This window comes from Cucurbita pepo, chromosome 3 (assembly GCF_057944985.1).
Source record: "Cucurbita pepo subsp. pepo isolate OVF chromosome 3, ASM5794498v1, whole genome shotgun sequence".
NCBI lineage: Eukaryota > Viridiplantae > Streptophyta > Magnoliopsida > Cucurbitales > Cucurbitaceae > Cucurbita > Cucurbita pepo.
Window position 1 is genome coordinate 7107322 of NC_141800.1, and position 15353 is coordinate 7122674.

The window sequence follows — 15353 nt, forward strand, 5'->3', positions numbered from 1 at the left end:
ACTTTTCTTCTCTGTATAAACTCATCAACTTCCCCACATTTCATATACACAACTTCCATACTTTCTCCAATCCTCATTTGTTCAAAGTCTCCATTGTTTGTTGCTCTCTCTAAGCTTCCAATTTTATTTTTATTCATTTTATTCTTGAGAGAGATTTTTTTATTGTAACGTGAGAAGATAGTTGTGAGTGCTCATAATTGTAAATCTACTCTTTGAAAGAGTTGTGGTGTGTTACTATCAAATTCAAATACTTGTACCGGTTTGATCCCGTGGCGTGGAAAGGATTAAGTTTGCTCTTGAACTCGTAAAAAGAGCGGTGTAGCGGTTTGACTCTGATCCACGAAAAGAGTCGAGGAAGTTGTTTATTCAAATTCCCAAGAGGCATTTGGGGAGTGGAGTAGGTCGAGTTTGACCGAACCACTATAAAACTATGGTGTCATCTTTTCTAACTCTATCCTATTTAATTTCAAAATTATTATTGTGATTTATTGTATGTTATACTTGATTGTTGTTTTGACTTGAATTATTTTGTTCCCGTAATTATCATGTTCTACTCATTTGTAAAGAGTTTCATCATTAGTAAAATTAATTACATTTAAACACTTTTATGGTTAAAACCCTTCACCCCTCTACTGTTGACATACGGATCCAACAATAGAAAATAAGGTTGGAATTTAAAAAAAATTAGTTGGTAGATCCATAAATCTATTAATAGTAGCGGATTAAAATTGTCCAATAATATCTTTTTACTAAAAATAAATATAGAGTTAGAGTAATAATTACCTAATTGAAAATGTTTACCCAATTGACCATGAAAATAATTACAAAGGGGAGGAGGGAAGATTGAGGGAAGACTTGGTTGAACAGAATTTAAAAATAAAACCAGAAAGATGAGAGAGCATGGAACTCCATTAAATTTTGTCTAACACAAAATATTTAAATTAGAGAAATAATTTTATAGAATTCAAACTTGGAACTGATGTCATGGGCTCACATAGGTTGACTTGGATTTCAAAGGACGGAATCAAACTTTCATTAAGGCTATATACGTGACAACGACTTAAGCTAACCAGGTAAGTGACCTTACTACCGGCATGGTTATATTTGATGTTGACACGTGCCCTGTGGTTCTGCACGTGTCATATATATTGATATGTGTGAATTGTCTGTGGATCAATATGCTTCCTATATGTTATGTATATGTTATAATATGTGAATTGTATGATTATAATTACGGTACAATGTGTTCAAGAATATGTTTGAGATAGGATACAAGAATGATGCACAAAACAAAATGTAACGATAGGAGTAAATTACGTTCATGAAACGTTAAGGTTGGTTGCATACCAGAGTGATATGGATAAGAGAGATTGATGGAAGAATACGGTTAGGTTCCGGGTAGAAAGGGATAGGTTTGTGATAGATTGATAGAACGATAGCGTTAGGTTAAGTTCTTGTGATGAGATGACTAAGGTACGTTCACGTAATGATATGTTTGTGATAGGTCTAAGAACGTTAAGGCTATGATAAGTTAGAGAACGATATGATTACGAAGTGTTTACGTTATGACTTGTTTATGATATGATACATTGTGATGCAATATGTCATGATATGATGTGTATATGATGAAATGATATGTTAAAAGCATAGAACGTTATGTTAGGTCTCTTAAATTGTGTGTATACAACATGATATGAATGACATGAAATTACGATAAATGGCATGAAATATAACACCGTTAGAATTATGTATGATTTGAAAACTGAAGAATGAGAAACCATATGGCATGAATGATGAACGATATCTGAAACGATATGAAAAATGATATGATATGTACACGTGTATTAAAGGATAATGAAAATGGAAAAGTTTTGGGACCTCATGCATTATGTGTGCTCGTGCATTTGGGGGGGTACCCCTATCCCATCACGAGGGTACGGACTCGTACATCCAATGGCAGGACAACGATCGTTATGCTTTGCATAGCACTGTCGTGACGGTTACTAGTTTTAGCGGGTGTCCGGCCTAAGGGGCTCCTAGAGTATGCCCACCAAATAAGGAAAGTGGCCCAGCGGTGTGCGAACTAGCTGGTGAGCCCATACTAGCACGTATGGGATGTGTGTAAAGTATATGGTACACGTTAAAAATTACCCGTTAGGACAACACCGTAGGAAAAATAGAATGAAAAATAGGTCCCATCATCTCATTGCATGTGATTGTTGCATTTAACCCCAATAGTGGGGTCATTTACCGAGTATTTCTTCAAATACTCAAGCCATGTGCTACTACATTTTTCAGGTTAAGGCAAGGCATTCCTGTACGGCTGATGACGACATCACAACTCGAGACCATGGCACATGCAAGATAGTGGTATTTATTTTCTTAGACTTAGGCTAGAATAGGACGTTTTTAACTTAAAACGCTTATTTATTTTATTTAGTATTTTGTTTTGTCGTTTTAAAGATGTTTTTTAAACACGTAAGTCCATCGGTGTGTTTTAAGATATAGGTTATGTTTTATGGAATTTAAATGAAGTCTTCTGCATTCAATGTTTATGCTACGTATACAGTAGTGACCTTCAATTAGTAGAAAATTTTGGGTAGTTACAGAAACCTTAGATTCATCCTAGAACCACGATGATTCAAGAAAAAAACCTTTCCTTTCAAAAAAAGTTTCGAGCGTGAGGGAATGCTAGACGTTTGGTAATTTCTCCTCCGCTATTCCATCCCTGTTGTCCATGGAACCCGTTCTAAATAATCCACCTTTTGCGGGATTATTCCCAATGTAATCATAAAAAGCTGCCATTTTGAAACGATTAAAGATCACCGAAGTAATGTCTAAACCCAATGATTAAAGGCGAGGATAAAGGATCCCCTCAACAAGTAAAAATCTTTTTCAATTGTCTCAATAACTAAACTAGATCAGAATGACCTTCCGCTCAACTTAGTTACATAGAAAGAAGGTGAAGTAAAAGAAAATTATACAATATCTACCTTATGTAACACGTTGGGATTATTTAGCTACTATGTTTACAGAAGCAATAACTGTAAATGGTCCAGAACCGATCTACCATGTCGTAGGAACTTCCTATTATGAATAAAAATGGAGAGGTCGAAAAGGAAATGAAAGACGAAACATAAATCATGGATCAACTAAGCCAAGCTTGAACAGCTTGAACAGTAAACCCCTGCCCCTATGCCCTGAGCTACTTCTGGCTCCTCTATGACCTTATTATAATAAGAAGGTCAGCTTCATAGCTCAAACCTATACAAGGGGCAAGCCAAACCCTGTTGAAGGAAGGACACATCGCACTTGCACTCGGGGCGGCTCAACAGATCTCATTGAATTCAAATATCACTACATAGGTAGCTGGGAAGAGGGCGCTAAGGCATTACATGCCAACGAACTTGGCCGGCACTCTTGTCATACTTGTGGTTGCTTTACTCACAAAAATAATAGAATGAATAGGAAGCAAACAAGAGGTGTAAGTGGATTAAATCCATAAACATCTTCAAAAGGAGAACAATGAGTGGTACTATGAATTGCTCTAAAGGGGAACGGTACTATGAAGTATTGTTCTATTATATGTCATCTCTACAGATGGCAAACATTCGTCCCAAGACTTAATATTCTTAGAAATAATAGGCAGATTAAATCCATAAAGATTTTTAGAAGGAGAACAATGAGTGGTACTATGAATTGGTATTATGAATTCCTCTATTATATGTCATCTCTACAAATGGCAAACATTAGTCCCAAGACTTAATATATTCTTAGAAATAATTGGCAATAATCCAAGTTATCCCACACCATACATTTCAAAAGTGACTTAAAAATAATCCAACTTATCCCACACCATACTTTTCAAAAGTGACTTAAAAATTTAACCATCCCTATCTTTTTTGCGTGTAGCAAACCACATTTAAAGTCGTATACAATCCATATAAAATATCTATCCCATTAAGGCACCATCATATTATAGAGCATTTAGGAATATAGAGCTGGGTGTTCGGGGTATCGATCCCCATACCAATCATATGCAAACAGAGCACTCTACAATCTTATCTACATTCCCACAATTCTTGCATAACAAAACACAAAATTGTGCCCCATCAGTAATAGTGAAAATGAAAAAATATTTCTGCTCATTATGTCAAAAATAAGGAAAAATTGAATAGAAATAAAATATTAATAACGAATAGTTTGTTTAGGAGATGCACTCTACCATTTTAGCTACATCCCCATAATTCTTACCTGACAAAACCCAAAACTACACGTCATTAATAATAGTGAAAATGAAAAAATATTTATGCTCATTATATCAAAAATAAGGAAAAATTGAATAGAAATAAAATATTAATGAGTTTCTTCAGGAGATGCACTCTACCATCTTAGTTACATCCCCACAGGTCTTACATAACAAAACCCAAAATCCTCGTACCTCTCGCATGCAAAGAGTGCACTCAACCATCTTAGCTACATCCCCTCAATTCTTACATCACAAAACCCTAAACGTCCCGTCATCAATAATAGTGAAAACGAAAAACTTCCTTTGATCATTATGTCATAAATAAGATTAATAATTGATAGTTTTCCTTTGGAGATGCATGATAGCGATCCCCGTACCTCTTACATCACAAAACCTTTAAACTTCCCATCATCAATAATGGTGAAAATGAAAAAAATATCTCTGTTCATTATATCATAAATAAGGAAAGATTAAATAAAAACAAAATATTAATAACAAATAGTTACTTTTGGAGATGCTGGGTATCAATCCCCGTGGCTATTGCATGCAAAGAGTTCACTCTACCGTCTTAGCTACATCTCAACAATTCTTATAGGACAAAATCCTAAACGTCCCATCATCAACAATAGTGAAAATGAAAACTATCCGTGCTCATTATGTCATAAATAAGAAAAATTTGAAATAGAAATAGAATATTTGGTAGTAGGATTCCTTTGGAGATGCAGGGTATCGCACCGTACTTCTCACATGCGAACTGAACGCTCTACTATCTGAGCTACATCCCCACAATTCTTACCTCATAAAATCCTAAACCTACCATCACCCATAATAGTGAAAATAGAAAAATATCTCTGCTCAATATGTCAAAATAAGAAAAGAACTTTAAATTCATCAAAAATAGTAAAAACGAAAAAAAAAAATATCTCTGCACATTATGTCATAAATAAGGAAATATTGAATAAAAATAAAACATTAATAACAAATAGTTTCTTGGAGAGATGCAAATGCAAAGTATCAATCCCGTACCTCTTACATGCTAAGCGAATGCTCTACCATCTAAGCTACATCCCCACAACTCTTATATCACAAAACTCTAAATTTTCTATCATAAGAAATATCGCTACAAATAGATTCTTTCGGAGATAAGAGGTATTGATCCCCGTGCCTCTCGCATGCTAAGCGAGCACTCTACCATCTAAGCTACATCCCAAAAATTCTCATATCACAAAACCCTAAATGTCTCGTCATCAATAATAGTGAAAATGAAAAACTATCTCTGCACATTATGTCATAAATAAAAATAAATTGAAAATAATTAATATATTTAATAATTGATAGTTATCCTTTAGAGATGCGGGTACCAGTCCCCATACCTCTGGCATGCAAAGCGAGTACTCTACCACCTAAGCTACATCCCATGATTCATTTTGTCTTCAATAAAAGTAAAAATGAAAAAATATAAAATAGAAATAAATTATTAATAAAAAATAGTTTCTTTTGGAGATGTGGGGTATCGATCCCCATACCTCTCACATGCTAAGCGAGACTCTACCATCTGAGCTACATTCCCAAATTACTTGCCCCACAAAATCCTAAAATTTCCGTCATCAATAATAGTGAAAATGAAGAAATATCACTACTCAACATGTCATGACTAAGGAAAATTTGAAAAGAAATAACATATTTAATAACAAATAGTTTTATTTTGGAGATGCGGGGTATCAATCCACAAACCTCTCGCATGCAAAGCAAGCACTCTACCATCTGAGCTACATCCCCACGATTCTTACATCACAAAACCCTAAATGCCTCGTCATCAATAATAGTGAAAATGAAAAACTATCCCTGCTCATTATGTCCTAAATATGAAAAATTTGAAAAGAAATAATATATTTAATAATCCATTCATTTGGAGATGCAAAGTATTGACACTCGAACTACCCACACACGAGAAGTGAGCGCTCTACCATTTGATCTACATCCGCACAACTCTTACATTAGAAAATCCTAAATGTCCCGTCATCAATAATTGTGTAAATGAAAAAATATCTCGGCTCCTTATGTCATAAATAAGGAAAGATTGAATAGAACTAAAATATTAATAACAAATAGTTTCTTTCGAAGATGCAGGGTATAGATCCCGGTACCTTTCGCATGCTACACGAGCGCTCCACCATCTAGGCTAAATACCCACAATTCTTGAATCACAAAACCCTAAATTTTTTGTCATCAATAATAGTAAAAATGAAGAAATATCGCTACTCAACATGTCATGAATAAGGGAAAATTGAAAGTAAAAAATATATTTTATAATAAATAGTTTTATTTTGGAGATGAAAGGTATCAATCCCCATACCTCTCACATACAAAGCAAGCATTTTACCATCTGAGCTACGTCCCCACAATTCTTATGTTACAAAATCCTAAACTTCTTGTCATCAATAATAGTGAAAATGAAAAACTATCTCTACTCATTATGTAGTAAATATGAAAAATTTGAAAAGAAATATTATATTTAGTAATCGATTCATTTGGAGAAGCAAGGTATCGATCCCGTACTTCCCACATGGGAAGCTCTACCATCTGAGCTACATCCCAACGATTCTTACATTAGAAAACCCTAAATGTCCCGTCATCAATAATTGTGAAAATGAAAAAAATATCTCCGCTCATTATGTCATAAATAAGGAAAGATTGAACAGAAATAAAATATTAATAACAAATAGTTTCTTTTGGAGATGCAGGGTATCTCAATCCTCATACCTCTCGCAGGCTAAGTGAGTGCTCTACCATCTAAGCTACATCCCCACAATACTTGCACCACAAAACCCTAAATTTTTCGTCATCAATAATAGTGAAAAATGAAGAAATATCGCTACTCAACATGTCATGACTAAGGAAAAATTGAAAAGAAATAACATATTTAATAATTGATAGTTTTATTTTGGAGATATGCGGGGTATCAATCCCCGTACCTCTCGCATGCAAAGCGAGCGCAATACCATCTGCTTGCACCACAAAACCCTAAATTTTCCGTCATCAGTAATAGTGAAAAATGAAGAAATATCGCTACTCAACATGTCATGACTAAGGAAAAACTGAAAAGAAATAACATATTTAATAATTGATAGTTTTATTTTGGATATATGCGGGGTATCAATCCCCGTACCTCTCGCATGCAAAACGAGCGCAATACCATATGAGCTACATCCCCACGATTCTCATGTCACAAAGTCCTAAACGTCTCGTCATTAATAATAGGTCCAAAATAGGAATTTCAAAATGGGGAAAATTAGGTAATAATTTATGAATCATTTCGACATAGAATGCATTGATATTATATTAATCCAATTATTATGGCTTATCAATTCACATTCATAGTTTCATGGGATTTATTTACTTCGTTTTATTCTACAATCTCTCTTGAAGGGGCATTCCGAGAATCGGACTTGAGACCTCTCGCACCCAAAGCGAGAATCATAGCACTAGACCAAATGCCATTGTTATGCCACTTAAAACGTTTGTATGAATCCTTGGACCTAGGTATTAAGGTCGTATTTTGTTGTATTGCAAGAAACACATGAAGTCCTCGATGCGCTTGAACTGAAGCCCTGGATGTAGAATGTGTCGTGGAAAACAAAACAAGAACATAATAAGATCAAAGAGCTTTCTACTAGATCTACTTAACATTTGGATAGGCATACTTGGTGAAAGTGGGAACCATGAAATGATTTAATTATCATTATAGTTTTAATGACCTTAATTTTTGTTTTTTTTTTTTTTTCTTTTTCATTATTTCCTAAGATGGTAAGTATAAAGCCTTGGCCTCCTGAATGGCCAAGGTATTGCGAACATGCTTTAAGTTTTGATATCTCTTTTCTAATTCCTTTATGTCGACTTTGTTGCCCAACAATTGGTGTAGAGAAGTTAAGAGGTATGTTTGAAAAGTAAATAATAGGAACAACAAGTTTATATAAATATGAAGTCCTTCGATAAGAAAAGATTTAAACATAGGGGCATTTGAGGTTGCACCCTAAGTGAGGGTCATACCACTAAACCAAATGTCTTTTCTTAAATACTCAATATTTTTAGCTTCTACTCAAATATATATTTCTCCGAGTGGTTGGATGGCTATAAAATGAAAAGTTGATGGTCTAATATTTAACTTGTAAGGGTTATCAAATAAACAAACAACCCAACAAAGGAAACAAATTAATCAATTTGGGTTGGATTGATTAGGTTCAGTTCATCCATTTGTTTGATTTAATTCTTCTATTTTGCCTCGTATGACAACAAAATAAAGTTGTTATGACAAACTCATATGAAACATAATTGCATTAATAGTACTCAGAGTTGGAGTCTATAAGTATTTCATCAACCTAAGTGCAAATCATGCTTCATTAAAGATGAGATAAACTTTAGTTAAGTAACGGGAACTTTAAATTGCTTCATGTGGAGCTTCAATTACTCTATGCTAGTTACAATCTTTAGGATTGACTAATTGGATACGAGTTCATTGATTTAGGAAAATTTTTGTGTAACTATCAACTACAACTTATGTTTTCAAATTTTTAGGTTATAATTTAGGTAGTTGGTGTTATGAGTCATAAACTTGTTTCTTTGCATAATATGGATTTAGTTGAACTGTTATTACCGATAAGATGGAGAAAGAAATTGTCTTTGAACCCACTTTAGTTTCATGTTTGGTGTGTTCAAGATAAAGTATAATTGTATTTATGATATTGAGCTTGGAGTCTATAAGAATTTAATGATCCTAAGAGAAATTCTTGTTTTATTAGAGGAGACCAACTTTATTTAAGGTACTAGGAGTTCAAACTGGCTTAAGAGTTGTGTGCGTGCTCATTTTATCCATGTTCTCCACTTCCTCCCATTTCTTCCTCTTCCTCCATCACATTCTTTATTTCTCTTCCCATTTCTCAATCTCAACTCATCCTTTCTTTATCCCTAACCAATGTGGATTTGAATAAAGAAGGAGAAAAAGAAAGAGAGTGAAGGAAGTCGGTATGAATTTAGCATTGGAACTAGACATCGATGAGTATGATCTAACGAACATCAATACAAAAAATTTAGTGACTTCTCTTTGGACCAACCAGGTAAGTTATGTTACTATTGGCTTGGTTGGATGAATTGTATGAGGTATTAACAATGCGTGCTCCGTAGCCCCTCCACGTGTCGTACTTTGTGAGTGTTTGACATGTATTATGTTATGTTATGCTGTAACACGAGTTCAAATGAGGATTAATTTCTCAATTTTCTTTTTAAGTTCAAATTTTTAGGAATTTGTTGAGAGATTTAGAGACCAAATTTAAATATGATATGGAAGAACAAACTAGTTACAAAAATTAAAAAAAACTCATTAAAAGTATAAAAGAAAATAGTAAAAAAAAATAGGAAAATCCGTCAAAATTAATGCTAGGTAAAATTTTCATTTTGACCCATCTTTCCTAAGAAGGGGACAGTAAGATCGCTAATTAGAGTTCAATAAAGAGGAAAAATAAAGAAAGAAAAAAAAAGGCAAAAAAGAAGAATATAACTAGAGTTCAATAAAGAGTTGTTTGATATCAGAGCAGCCGGATTTTAGATTATACAGATTTTTTTTTAGGATAAAGAGTCGTATATCTCTATGACTCAGCTCAATGACACGTCTCACCGCGATCAAGTAAGCAGTCTAACCCTGTTTTGAAGTATATGATATGTTGTAAAACTTGTATCAATTTATTGTATGTTTTGAGTTTTGTGGTAGTTACAAAATGTCTTCGGACATTAAAGAGTGAATGTTAACCATATAAGACAATAATGGATTAAAGTTATAGTGTCTAGATAGGGTGAGGAGGAAAAGAGTGGTCGTGAGAAATCTCACTAGCCTTAGAAAAACAGAGAGTTGTCGCTGTAGAGTGCGAGACATCTGACCAATGGAATTTTGGTACTAGAAATGGTGAAAGTAGAGATGCTCTCCAAACGTCTGTATGGACCATTTCCAATCGCACTTTCTGTGGTTCTCTGGCAGATTTTGTGAAGCTAACTTGTTTATATTTTTCCATAACGCAGTTCTCACAAACACCCATATCAATAAATTTTAGGCCTTCTGAAACTACATTCGCAGCCATCATCTTCATTTTTTTGAATCTCATATGTGCAAGTTTATTGAGACTATTGGGTGTATAAACATGGTTGTTGTTACTACGAGTTGTGTATAGGTTTCACCCTATAGTGGTGTATAGGGTTCAAGATTTTGTGTCATGCTACCACCATGAAACCCTTCACAATCTTCCCTTAACTCTTTCGAAACTCGGCTGCATAACCTGTGCTATCAAACTGACCAATAGAGATCAGATTCTTCTTGAGATCAGGAATATATTTGATATCCTATAATGTGCACTCATTTTCTGTGTAGAGTGTGTATGCAGACATCTCTCTTCCCTTCAATCTCCAACGTTTGTTGTCGGCAAGATACACCTTCCAAAAATTTCCTTATTTGAAATTTTGAAACAACTTCTTACTTGAAGACAAATGAAACGGAGCAACTGAATCTAAAATCCAGAATTCAATTGGGTTGTTCACGCTAAGAATTAGAGCATCCTTAGTATCTTCTACTGAATAGATAGAATCATTGTCATCTTCACATTTGTGATCTTGTTTTTCTTCAATTTTGTACCATCTGTCTGAAAGTGTCATTTTTCTCCATAATTTCAACACTTTACGTTTGGTTTGTTTGGAGATTTTTTTCGGTTCCTTGATTTTGATCGCACGTGTTTGTTTGGGCTCTTTGATTTACTCTTTTCCCTTCGATCAACACTGAGAGCATTGCCTGATAAATCTCCAATTTCCCATTTGGGAATACTTTCGCTGACATCTCGAATTTCATCAAACTTCATTTAAGGTACTAAGAGTTTAAACTACTTCCATTATAATTTCAATCACTCTACCAAGATTAAAAGCAACAAGAACCAAAGATTGGTGCTAAAATACTATGGACTAGTCGAAGTTATCCACAAGATTATGAAGACATCATATAGGATCCAATTACTCTTATGGATGCAGACTAACCTTGTTGTCCACGTCAGTAACTTGAATCGGTATTATTCTTTCCAAGAAGACATCAAGCAGAAGTAGGTGGTATGACATCATGTAAAGAAGAAAAAATTTCATGCAAAGAAAGTAGGAAAGACACCAATAGAGAAGACAGGAAGAGACTCCTCATTATGAGATTAGCTGGAAGCGGATCGAGAGACCTAAAGTCATCCACATCCTACAATGCTGAGTTTATGAAGAGTTGGTTGAAGAAAGTAGGAAAGATACCAACAGATAAGACATGAAGAGTCAATGAACCAAGAAGTGATTTTTGAAGAAAGTAGGAAAGATACCAACAGAAGACATGAAGAGTCAACGAACCAAGAAGTGATTTTTGAAGAAAGTAGGAAAGATACCAACAGAAGACATGAAGAGTCAACGAACGAAGAAGTGATTTTTGAAGAAAGTAGGAAAGATACCAACAGAAGACCTGAAGAGTCAAAGAGTTGGTTGATAGAGATATCAAGTGAAGAGTCAACGAACCAAGAAGTGATTTTTGAAGAAAGTAGAAAAGATACCTGTTGGGTTTTATGTCCTAAAACTCATAGTTTGTAAACAAAAACATATTTTATTTTCAATAAAGTTATTATTGTTGTTTATTGAGTAAAGATTGTTATTGAATAAAGTGAACTTTACGATCATTAATCTAAATCCAATAAACTAAGAACACTCTGGCTATAGTATGATTACTTGAACTATATGTAGAGACATAAGAGTGGATCAAGTTCAAGTATATAGTCAAATGATCTATAGTATACGGATAAGGCTGAGTACCTTATTCTGGGGACACTATGGATGCGGCCCACTTTTGTATATGATATAACAATGTGATCACTAAATTGTACATGGGGAGACATGTGAGTGGGGGCGTCCTATGCAATGAGTATTGCATAAGATCGGACCATGAAGAAAATCACTCTCACTTTATAATGTCGTTTACTGTTGAGACTAATTTTCTTTTCATTCGATAACCTAAGTAACTAGGTTTTAATCCTGAGCTAACCATGAACTCCTATTTATTCGGAATTATCATTAGATTTGCATGGGTGAGAGTGGCTCTAGTTCGCCGACTCAATAGGCCTCCAATTTCAGGAGTAAGATTGGGTGAATGGCTGGGGACGTGGGGTACAAGATGGAATTCACTCCTACCCACTTTTAGGGATAGAAGAGAGGTAGTTCCCTTAAGCACTGACTCCAGGACTTGAACAAGGGGCCCCACCCTCTCATTGGCCTGAGAGGGATTCGGTTTACTGGTTGGATCACAAACCAATTGTTCATTAGAGGATCAGTGAGAGATAAGGAACAAGAAGTAACTTTAGGGGTAAAACGGTAAATTGACCCAGCTTTAGTTATGAACAACCTGTGAAGGATCGACTTACTAATCATGATTATATCATATGGACAGAAATATATCTATAGTGAGGGGAGTGCAACTACTAGGCTATAGTGGAGTGTCCTAGTAGTTAACGAATGTTGGTTAACAAGGTTAATGAGTTTAACCGGTTAATCTTGGATTGTTGGAGCCCATGATCTATAGGTTCATTAGGACCCTCCGCTAGTTCATATCGGACTAAACAATAGAACAGTGTGACGAGTGAGTTCGAAGTGTTCGAATTCAAATTAGGGAATATGCGCTACACATATACGATCTATTTAACCGCATTTTTGTTTTATTTACAAATTAAACAAAAAGAGAGAATCTGAGATATTTAAATAAGATTTAAATATCTTAATCAATTATGTGTCGGAATTGATTGGGATTGGCATTTGAATTAATATTAAATATTAATTAAATAGTTTAATTACTCATTTAATGTTACTTTAATTTGAAATTCATTATTCAAATTAATCGTTGAATTAAAATGAAGAAAGTCAAGATGTTGACTTCATTTAATGGTCCATGTTAGTGGAATTTTGAGGTGTCAAAATTTGGTTCAACCAAACTTGCATGCTTGCCAAATAAATCCCACAAGTTTGAGTGGAATTTTGAGTGTCAAAATTTGGTTAACTCAAACATGCATGCTTGCCACATAATCCAAAACATTTGAGTGGAATTTTAAGTGTCAAAATTTGGTGATCTCAAATTTGCATGAACATGTAAACATGACCCTTTAAATAGAGTGATCATGGTACATGGAAGGTCTTCTTCTTGGTGAAAAACCTTTAGAAAAACCTCTCACAAACACTCTCTTCACATATACAAAATCCCTCCCAAGTTTAGTCACTCACTGGATTCCACAATCCCGTTCTAAGGCCGGAGGATAGTGGAGAAGACACTAGTAGTGGTTCAAAACCGGTTCGTGAGGAAAAAGGAGTTTGAACTACAAAAGGTTAGTATCTAAACTCATTAAGTTTTAATACTTATGAACATGCTAATTGTTTACTTATGAACATGTTCTAAAAGTGCCTAAGATCCAAATTGCTTCCGCATGTGTTATATTAACACCATCAATAACCGAATCCCTCTCTTCCATCTTCTTCGGTTCAACTTGCTATCTCTTCCATTTTCGATCAATTACAACCTAAAATGGACTCTAATGACTCCATAAAAATTACAGACCTTTCTTCATTCATTAAAGCCCATACACATCAGGCTTATTACAATAATTGTATCAAATGGAAGCATAAAGAAAATGTCAAAACCAAAACCATCCACTTTAGCAACCAAAAATTTCATTCATGAAATTGTACCCACCATGATCAAATTAATATAAATAAAGTGCCTAAAACTTGTCTGATGTGGAATTACAATAATTGCTTCCGCATGCTAGTTATTATATTTCCCTCCTTGAACATCTATCATTTTTAGCTCTCACTCGATATGATTTTTTCTCTCAAGTTTGAAATCAATATTTGTTTGGAGTTGAGGGAATTAAAGGAAGTTCAACAAGGTGAGGTACGTCTTTTGTATAAGAGGAAGTTCAAGGATTTAACGAAAACACACGAAGTGAAACAAATTAAGTGCATTGGATTGATACATTATTTAGGCCTTTTATATTAAAGGGAAAATTCAAGAGTTGATCTCAAAACCTCTCATACCAAAAGCAAGAATCATACCACTAGACCAAATATCCTTGTTGTGGACTTCATATTCAATTATGCATTGTACATAATATCGTTATTTCATTTACTTTATTTGATGTTCATATAACTTTGTTAATACTGATGGTGTTACTATAACACGTGCGAAAGCAATTTGGATCTTAGGCACTCTAAGTACATCAATTATAGTAAATTAGCTAGCATGTTCAAAAGAATTAAAACTCAATGATTTTGAATACTAACCTTTTTGTAGTTCAAATTTCTTTTCCCTCAGGAACTGGTTTCGAATCACCACTAGTGTCTTCCCTACTATTCTTCAGCCTTAGAACGGGATTGTGGAATCCAGTGAGTGACTAAACGTGATAGGAACTTAGTATATGTAAAGAGAGAGTTTTGAGAGATTTTCTCAAAGTTTTTCGATCAAACTTTCCAGGTACCTTAATCACTCTATTTATAGAGTCATATTTGCATGTTCATGCAAATTTGAGATTACAAAATTTTGACACTCAAAATTCCACTCAAATTTGTGGGATTATGTGGAAAGCATGCAATTTTGAGTTAACCAAATTTTGACACTCAAAATTCCACTCAAATTTGTGGGGTTTATTTGGCAAACATGCATATTTGTTAAACCAAATTTTGACACTCAAAATTCCACTCGAATTTGTGGGATTATGTAGCAAACGTGCAAGTTTGGTTAAACCATATATTGACCCACAATATTCCACTAACTCAAACATGGATTTTCCATTCGGTCAAGTCAACATTTTGACATTTTTTATTTTAATTCAAGAATTAATTTAAATAATTAATTTCAAATTAAAATAATATTAAATGATTAATTAAACAATCTAATTAAAATTTAACATTAAATAAAATGTCAATCCCAATGAATTCCGGCACATATTGATTATGAATCTCTATTCCTAATTAAAATATTTAAATCTTATTTAAATATCTCCAATTCTCT